Below are 7,583 nucleotides of genomic sequence, written 5' to 3' on the forward strand. Positions count from 1 at the left end.
GCCATCGAATGCCTAAAGTTAGTATCTCTTAACCCTAGTGACAAACATTGAGTGAGCACTTTATACAAATTATGACATCTACTAGGCCATCCACACTCTATTCAGGAACCAAAAATATGGACCTCTACCTCTATAGAATGATTTTCATTGTTTAAGAACAGCGTCCTAAGAATCTTCCAACAAATTACCCTCTTCACAATGAGCATATCTAACAGTTATTAAGGTCATGTAACTCTTCTTCAATAACATTAAATATGGCATTGATCATTCTTTAACCCAAAGCTTATAGCAAAGTTCATTTAGAAGCTCCTTTACCTAGTAGGACATGACATTTTTATGTTCTTTACAAAGGCATGTAGAATTAATAGCAATGTTCTTTTGTATCATGCCAAAATAGAATACCCTTCAAAACTAGGATGCAACAGTGCTCTACCAGTGGTCAACTTAGCTTCCAACGTAACAATGCTACAACAGTCTACCAGCAATCAACTTAGCTTCCAACATAACACTGATAAATCCTGAGACTAAAGTAATACAACTTGAACTGTCATTCTCCATATTTCTATTAATACTAAAAGGTGCATAACATTAAATTAATTCTCTAAAGAAAAGTAGCAATATTTGAGCCTGTTTAGTTTCTATTCAAACTTTGACTTCTACACTAGTTGGGGAAGTTCATTTTGACCATTTTCCCGTTGCTCCATAGACTTATATTTTCTTTCTCAAACTTCTTTGGCATTTGAGTTATCATAGACTTAATATTTGTTGGCATTTGGGCTATTTCAGCATGGCTAGCTTTCTCTTTGGATTTTTTGCCACTACATCGTACCCTTCAAATTTCCATCTTACTCTTAAAAAATTCTTTGGCATCTGTTAACAAAGGTATTGGCATTTATAGAGCTACATATTCTTTGCCATTTGGGCCTATTTGGGGTGGTTAAGAAAGGTGTCTGAATTTATAAATTTAATTTTCTTTAGCATTTGGGCCTATTCGGGGTGGTTAACGAAGGTATTGTAAATATGGAATCTATAAACCATGCATTTATTCTAGTACTAATTTTCATTACAATGGTATTGAGAACCATAAATGCCAACACATTGTTCCAAGTACTAATTTTCATTACAATGGTATTGAGAACCATAGATGCCAACACATTGTTCCAATATTAGAAGGGATCCATCGCAACAAAGGAATTATCTCATGGTAACTCATCCAATGTAGTTCTTTTAGTAAACATTACTATGTTGGATAATGCAATGTCCAAATGAGTTGGTAAGTGCATATTTGTGCTTTTGTTTGTGACAATTTTAGGCTTCTAAAATGTATCTAAATATATAGTTCATTGTTGATTGTAGTTTGTTTAGATGGAAGACAACCAACTTACCATTTACTGGATTGTTTGTGGAGGCAAACCATTTCTCTTTGTTTCTATATCAATGAAGTCTTCAAAGTTGTCTCTTCCATTTTAATATATATGTTCTTAAGTTGTCTCTTCCATTTTAATATCTATGTTCTTTTATGATGGTTTTTTGTTTGGCAATTGAATTTATAGTTATTTACAAACTACTTGTGATAACTAATTCAAATTAATGAAAGCAAGAACAATGTGTTAGGTGCATTTACCTCTTTGGATTGGGATTGAAGTCTTATTTATGACAAATTTCTTTGTAAGATAGAGGATGAATTTGTGACATGTTACCATGTTCAAAGCATAGATTCAAGCTTGATCCATAAACTGTCATGGATATTCCACAAGACAATTCATCACTACAAACATGATAAAAATAGACTAAAATCTATACTATGAGGGTTAATTTTCTTAGACACCATATTTGTTAATTATTTTTGTTATGCTTATGCATGTGATAGATTAAATGTGGAAAATAGACAACAAAAAAATATAATCACACACTAGCCACAATGAACACAAGATATGCTCTAGGAAACCCTTATGAGAGAAAACTTAGCTGAAAGGTGAGGCTACTCCACTCTCTCTTTCTTTGGAATGAAAATAATGCAAATTCAAAGGAGAAGACACTCTTTATGGAGTTACTTGTGGCTTGATAGGCTGCTATAGACACTAAAACCATTCTAGTATGCTCTCTCACTATCGCTTTATATTCCTATACTATATTTTGGAGCAAGGTACAATTGGAAATGAATGGCACCCATTTTCATCCTAGTGGCCATGTTATAACATAACCCCGATTGCCAACTAGGGACTACTCCTTCAACCCTCAACTAGAGTTACAATTTTGACACTTTTAGAGTCTTCTTCATAGTCTTCATTGGCTAGCCTCTTTTCCATGAGTAACAAGGGCTATTGTGGAATCCTCTCAAATTATGGTGATCAATCATGATAGATCAACTTCCATGACGCATATTTTTTGCATATGATCTTTGATTAGCATCTTTATTACGCCATTAGAAAGGTCTTTGAGTGTGGAATGGCATCCTAGCATCTTGTGCTTAAGAAAGAAAGATTCACCCCCAAAAAATGCCATTTAAGGCCTCAAAATGGAGCGAAAGGTTTCAAAACCAGATTCTTCAAACTAGGTTTCGCTAATAAAACTACTCTTGTAATTTGATTCCTCTGATTTTTCCACTCTAAAAGCATCAGGATGGATGAAAAATCATGCAATGATCCAATCTAAATCATATCTTCTCATTTTGGGAGGTATTTGGTCCCCAAAATCTTTATTGAATAAGGTGAGGAAACTTATCCTCTACCTTCTCCCTAAAGTACCACTTTGCTTTTCCTCGAAGTTGTCCTTTCAAACCAGTTTATTAAAGGTCATGCTACTCATGTCTTGTATTTCTAGACCTCTTCAATAAAATTGTATCCTATGTCAACTCTACTTGGACATATAGAGCTAAGTCATATCTGGAAGGTAGGACCTTCTCCTCTTCCTGATGCAACATGGAAGAATCATAAAGTTTGAGATTTTCCACATCCACTATTGAGTTAATATTGCATATGTATGGGGGTATACTAAGTGTGTAAGCATTATCTTCCACCTTTTCTAGTATCTTGGAAGGACCATATTACAAAGCCTTAATTTTCTTACAAGGACCCTATAGCCTCTTCTTATCAACTGTAACCATACTTCATCTCCCACTTTGAATGACTTCTATATTCGGTGTTGATCGTACCTTGCCTTCTAATTTTCCTAGGACTTCTTCAGCGTCTTCTGCACTTGCAAATGGACCTATCTAATTTTCTCAACGTTATTTTTCCCTCAAAGCATTCCCTGTGAGATCCTCCCTCAGTGCTCATTATCACCCATATGAAATCTCCAAAGGTGAGGGTGGAAATATCCCAAACAAGTTTCAAATGGGGACTTATGAATACAAGTGTGAACTGCTTTATTATAAAAGTGTTGTATATATACCATATTTTCATCCCAACTCTTCAAATGCTTCTAATTGTAACCCTTCAAAAGACCACCAAAGTCCTATTGACTACTAGTTTCCCATATGTTTGTGGATGAAATGTTATATAACTCTTCAACTTCATGTCCATCTTCCTCGACAATGTAGTCCAAAATGCACTAAAAAATCTCATGTCCCTATCTGAAACAATGCTCCTTTGTATCTTAATGTGCAACCAGACCTATTAAAAGAACAAGTTTGTTGCTCCTTTCCCTCTGATGTTATTTTTAAAGAGCATGAGAATGCACATCTTGTTGAACATGTCAACTACCACAAACAGGTAGTCATGTCCCTTCTTCGTTGTTAGTAAACATCCCACAAAGTCCATGGAAATGTTTTCCCAAGGATGAGTGGGTACAAGAAAGGTATTGTTTCCTAATTATGTGTGTAATGGATGAAATGTGGAAAATAGAGAAAAATAAAATATAATCATACATCAACCACAATGAACACAAGATATGCTATAGAAAACCCTTATGGGAGAAATCCTAGCTGGGAGTGAGGTTATTCTTCTCTTTCTTTAGAATTGAAATAATGCAAGTACAAAGGAGAAAGCACCCTCTATGGAGTTACCTGAGACCTATGGCCTTCTAAGCTACTACATACACTAAAACTCTATGTTATGTCGCACACTCTTTATTGCCCTAATCTATTATGAAACAAGATACAAAAAAAAATGAATGACAACCCTTTTCCTCCTAGTGGCGTTTTTAATAGTATATCCCAATAGTCAAATAGAGGTTTAGTTTGACTCCTTAAACTCTCAACTAGAGTCACAAATTTACCCTTCTAGAGTCTTCTTCATAGTATTCACATGTATAGCCCATTTTCCATGAGTAACAAGGACTAACATGGCATCCTCCTTAATTATGGTGGTCAATCATGATAGGGCAACTTTTGGGAGGTATAACTTTCACACACAAACTCTAATTGACATCTTTCTTGCACCATTGGAAATGTTTCTAATTGTATACCAGCACCATGGGATCCTACATGCAAGCAAGAAATTTTTACCCCCAAAAAAAAATCATTTAGCACCTCAAAATGGCCCCAGAAGGTTTCAAACCCCAATTCTCTTAATCGGGTTCTATTGATAAAACTGCTCTTGTAAGTTTATTCCTCTAATTTCTCCACTCTAAAGTCATCGAGATGGATGAAAAACTATATAGTGATCTAATTTGGATCTAAGCTCCATATTTTTAGCCATTGGGAGACAACTTTGTTGGCGATGATCATGAAAATGAAGTGTTATGTGCAATGAGTTTCAAGGTTCAAATCTTCTAAATTCACCTGTACTTGCAAAAAAGGCATATGTAAGCACCTAGAGGTTATAGTGATATTAGTTAGAATCGACCTTGTGTCACATGAGTACAAGACCATCCCAATTGTCGATTCTTCTAGTTAAAAAAACCATTCTTTTAATGAATACAAACTTCGTCTAAATATTAGTTACAAACTCCTTATAAGTTTGATAAGGTACTGAATTCAAACATTCTACTTTACAATCATTTTGTTTTACTTCCATTCAATGTTTTATTTATCTAAGATTTATAGATAGAGTTATAATGGAAAAGTTCGTAGTCAAACATAAATTAATCTTTATATGAAAAGGCAAAATAAATAAATAAATAAATATCTATATATATATAGAGTTTACACGTTATGTATGCCTATCATGATAAAGTGAGGATCAAGAAATGAGAAGGTAACAACGTTGCCTCTTGTGCGAAGAATTAAGCACATCTAATTGAGCCCATCGATGTGCAAATATTATCAATGACGTGTAAACATTTTCCATACATTTTATAAGGTAATTGGGTCATTTGTGTTGTAACATCACAAAACTTATTAATGGAAAGATGATGACAACATTTGAATTTGTGTAAACAACCTTGGAAAGTATATAGTTATGGTTTTTTCAAATTAAAATTAAAACACTCGGTTATCTCAAGATAAATAGTACATGTGTAAGAGTATTTTTCATGATTACAAGTATGAAAATGTTCAGTAGTTTTGGATAAGTAAAAATATATATTGGTGTTATGATTAGATTTTAGTAATCTTTTGAATTATAAAACACATTTCTTTTGTATTAGTGATTATGTCCAAGAATATTCAAATCTCTTAACTTTTGCAACCTATAACTTGAAACTATAACAAATTAGAATCTAAAATTTTGATGCAATGCACATTCATTGCTTCCTATATCCAGCCTATACCATTCATCCCTTGCTTCGTTTATCCAATCTGGGATAGCACAAAACAGTGCTTCCACATCCTCATCCTTTCTTGAGAGTGCATATGCCACCACATTTTGCTTCCCTTTTTTGTAGATGATTTCAAAGTCATAATCCAACATCTTTGTGACCCACTTTTGTTGCTCTTCAGAGGATAATCTTTGTTCTAAAAAGTATTTAATGTTATCATGATCCGTTTTTACCTTGAAGTGTCTTCCCATTAGGTAGGGTCGCCATTTCTTAAGTGCATGTAGTATTGCCAACATTTCCTTCTCATAAATAGCTTTGTGTTAAAACTTTCCCTTGATTGGACGACTTTCAAAATAAATGGGTCTTTCATCTTGCATTAAAACAGCACCAATTCCATTTCCTAAAGCATAACATTCCACAATAAAGGTTTTTGTGAAGTCCGGTGTAGCTAAGACTGGTGCTTGGCACATTGCCTCTTTAAGATGTTTGAAGGCCTTTGTTGCTTCTGGAGTCCATGAAAATGCATCTTTCTTCAATAATGTTGTTATAGGTACTGCTATTCTCCCATAATTCTTAACAAACTTGCGATAATACCCTATCAACCTGAGAAATCCTCGCAGATGCTTTATGGATGTGAAAATTTTCCATTCCTTAATGGCTTTAATTTTGCTAGGGTCTACCTTAACTCCTTCATGAGATACAATATGACCCAGATATTCTACCTCTTGTACTCCAAAGAAACATTTGGATCTTTTTGCATATAATTGTTTCTCCTCCAATAGTTGTAGCACCCTGTCAACATGTTCAACATGATCCTTCCAAGACTTGTTGTAGATTAGTATATCATCAAAAAATACTAACACAAATTTTCTAAGGAAGGGTTTGAAAATGGAATTCATCAAACCTTGAAATGTAGAACGTGCATTGGTAAGGCCAAAAGGCATGACCAAATATTCATAATGACCCTCATGAGTTCTAAATGTTGTTTTCGGAATGTCTTCAGTCTTCATTCTGATTTGATGATATCTTGAACGAAGATCCAACTTGGTGAAGTAAATTCATCCATGCAATTCATCTAGTAATTCATCAATGACAGGAATGGGAAACTTATCTTTAATAGTGAGTTTGTTGAGCTCCCTATAATCCGGACACATTCGCCATGATCCATCCTTCTTGTGCACCAATACTACTGGAGCAGAGAAAGAACTTTGACTAGGTTGAATTATACCAGCCTCTAGCATTTATGCAACCATACGTTCAATTTCACTCTTTTGGGCATAGGGATATCTGTACGGCCTGATGTTTGGAGGAACACTTCCTAGAATCAGATGAATAGCATGATCATGATCACGAATAGGTGGGAGACCTTTGGGAGTCTCAAATACCTTGGAATGATTATCCAAGACTTTTTGGAGATCTGAAGAAATAGATGATTTCGATGTGGAAACATCTAGAGAACATAATTGTGCACTTACACCTCTTTGTTCCTTTTTTAGAAGCTTTGTCATACCGTTAGAGTTGATTATCTTTCCCAGTTTCCCTGCAATACCCCTTAATTCAACTTCCTTTCCTTCCACAGAAAATTTCATGAAAAGTTCTTGAAAATTAAAAGCTATTGTACCCAAGGATTGTAGCCATTGGACTCCTAGTACAACATCAGCACCTCCCATTGGAATGGAAAGCATTGGGCTAGTCAATACATATTCTCCCATGGATAGCTTGATATTATGGCACTTTCGAGAGCAATTTATTGTTCCTCCATTTGCAATCATCACTTGACACTCTGGTGCCGGATATAGGAAGCAATTCAATTCTTTTGCTACCCTACAATGAATAAAATTGTGGGTGCTTCCAGAATCAATCAACACTTCCTGAATAAAATTGTGGGTGCTTCCTGATATGGTCTAATTCATTTCTTCTTTATCTAGGCTTTGTTCCTAGAG

Source organism: Pinus tabuliformis, chromosome 9, assembly GCF_031772625.1.
Source record: "Pinus tabuliformis cultivar Carrire ecotype Pingquan chromosome 9, CPIR1, whole genome shotgun sequence".
In the NCBI taxonomy this organism is placed as follows: domain Eukaryota; kingdom Viridiplantae; phylum Streptophyta; class Pinopsida; order Pinales; family Pinaceae; genus Pinus; species Pinus tabuliformis.